Source organism: Cynocephalus volans, chromosome 18 (genome assembly GCF_027409185.1).
Source record: "Cynocephalus volans isolate mCynVol1 chromosome 18, mCynVol1.pri, whole genome shotgun sequence".
Taxonomy (NCBI): Eukaryota; Metazoa; Chordata; class Mammalia; order Dermoptera; family Cynocephalidae; genus Cynocephalus; species Cynocephalus volans.
In genome coordinates this window covers 19,632,203-19,634,702 of record NC_084477.1, presented here as the reverse complement: position 1 = coordinate 19,634,702, position 2,500 = coordinate 19,632,203, and positions in this window count along the sequence as shown.

Here is a 2,500-nt window from a genome sequence, read left to right as displayed (position 1 = left end):
TTGGCCATGCTACTCGGTTTATTCCCCCATTTATTTTAGCAAGCGATTTGTAGAGAAGCAGAATGCATATGTTAAGGTCAGTAGGGGTTGGGGCGTCCCTTAACATAAATGGGCAACCTTATGTGTAGGGAGGGAACGTCGTGGGGCTGGGGGAACGGCAGCGAGAGCGGGCAATGGCCGCCGCCTGGGGCGAATGCTTCCTCTCTGAAAACTTTATTTCTTCTGCTACAGGGCGTGGCTCCTCAGGCACCGGCCTCCGTTCCGCCTCATCTACTCAACCCTCGGCCGGCGATCGTACCTTTTCGGGTCACGTCCGGTCTGGCCGTTAACACCAGCGATGGGATATTTTCGAGTCACGGCTAGTTCTACTGACAGTACATCAGGGGGTAAGGGGGAGTCTGGCTAATGCGACCTGACGGGATTCTTGATGATAGCCGGCCAGGGTGATCAGATATGGGAAAACCTCATGGGCCATCCAGGAGCATGATCAGTAAGGTAGTGTCGGGTGGAAGTGGATGTCTCGGCACGCTGATTTAGCAGGGTTCTCTGCTCGATCGGGATCTCACAAGGTCTTCCGCAACACGTTCCGGGCGTGACCGGCACCCTCATACACATACTCCACACAAAACGGCCACTGGCCTCTCCCTTACGAGAAACCTCATGGTTTCTGAGGAATAGAAGCTCCTCCACGCCAGCACCAAACCCCTCCCCGCTTCTACGTCGGCTTTCCCGGCAGTCTATTGAAGCCCTCCCACCTCCAGCCCCGGTGCTGTCCTCCATTTTGAGCGCAGCCCAACAGATTGTTTTCCTTCCATAAAGCGTGGTCGGTACCCGGCATTTCGGCTCACTTTCTCGCAGTCCCCAGATGGGCCTAACCCGGGTCAAGGTTCAGGAGTCTGAGTCAAGTTGTGCCCAGCCAAGAATCTCTGTCGGTTGTTCACCCTGTTCCATTCCATTCCGTTCCGTTCCGCTCCATTCTGTCCTGTCCTGTCCTGTCGTGTCCTGTCCTGTCCTGTGCTGTCCTGCCGTGTCCTGTCCTGTCCTTTCCTGTCCTGTCCTGTCCTGCCATGCCGTGTTCCGTTCCAGGGCATGGCGTGGCGTGGCAGGTGTGTTTTGGCTTGGTGGGGGTTTTCCTGGGGGCGGGGCGTGGTGGGGTGTTGAGCGGCACGCCCGGCTGGCCGGTACGGGGATCCGGAACCATGACGTCGGGGTTATGATGAGGCTGTGCTCTATCTAACCAACCGGGTCACCGGCCAGCCCCGTGCACCATCTGTCACCATCCACAGCACCGATGCGGACAGAAACACGACTGAGCCCAGAAGGCATCCCACTCAGAGAAAGACGCGTGGCAGTCGTCACAGCGTCTGAGGTCTCACGCCGCACGATGACCGCATTTCTATGAAACGATCCGTGGTCGTCAGATCCCAGGGAAGGGAAACTGGCGGGTGGCTGCCGGGCGACCCCGCCCACCAGCCGTAGCGGCAGAACATCGGTCGCCACGGTCGTTCGCGTTCTCGTTCACCCCCCCGTACCGGTAAAGAGACAGAACACTGCGCGTTGGCTTTCGGTTTCGGTTTCGCCTCTGGCGGTTTGCTTTCCACTGTCAGTCTGCAGTCTCAAAGGAGAGACAGGAGGTCAGGAAGGCCCGGCAACGAGCAGCAGGAACCCTTCCTCCCGCCGAATTACTCACGCTTCCCCAGAACGGAGCTCAGGTGTTTCCAGCCATCCCGGTGTGTGGGTGTCTCCATCCCCGCATCTGTGAAATCCACCCATCCATCCGCACACTCGACGTTTATCTCGTGTCGTCTCAATCGACCCCATCACCGTGACTCACGGAACCCCCGAATCCAATACCACCCGCCCGATCAACACAGGTTCCAGACGCACGTGTTTGCCTTTCCCTTTTATGGACATCTGTCAGCTTAATTTGACATCTGTACACATCCCATCCGAGAGAAACCGCCCTCCGTTCCCACCCAGAAAGAAACACGCAGCAAGCCAAGGTGTACACAGAGGGGGAGAGAGGGGCCCCCGGCGACCCTCATCCCCGACCAGGAGAGGACCGGACCAGAGCGTCCGAGGGGCCGGAGCACTCCAGCGAGCGTGCGTCGGTTCAGCCCTGTCGGCGAAGTGGCCACCTCTTCCTCGGGAGCAGGGATGCGCGTTCCGCCCCACCCTCTCTGGCGGACGACAGTCAGGGTGACGACGATGACAAAGTGCCCTGGGGAAGAAAGATCACAGGAGAGGAAGTTTTCAGATTCAGGGTTTCAGACAGAGGCTACAAAGTGGGTCCGGAGCCGTCGAGTACCCGGCAGAACGGGAGAAACCAGGAGAGCTGTGATAGGGCGGCTCCCCCCAGTTTCATAACATACACAATTCGCTTCCGTGAAACCGCTCGCCGTGTGACTAGGTGGATCGATGAAGTTCAAACAGCTTAGTTCAAATCGATTAGAAGACGGTGATGTTTGAAAATGCCCCTCGGGGCTTCAGCGCCTCCCCT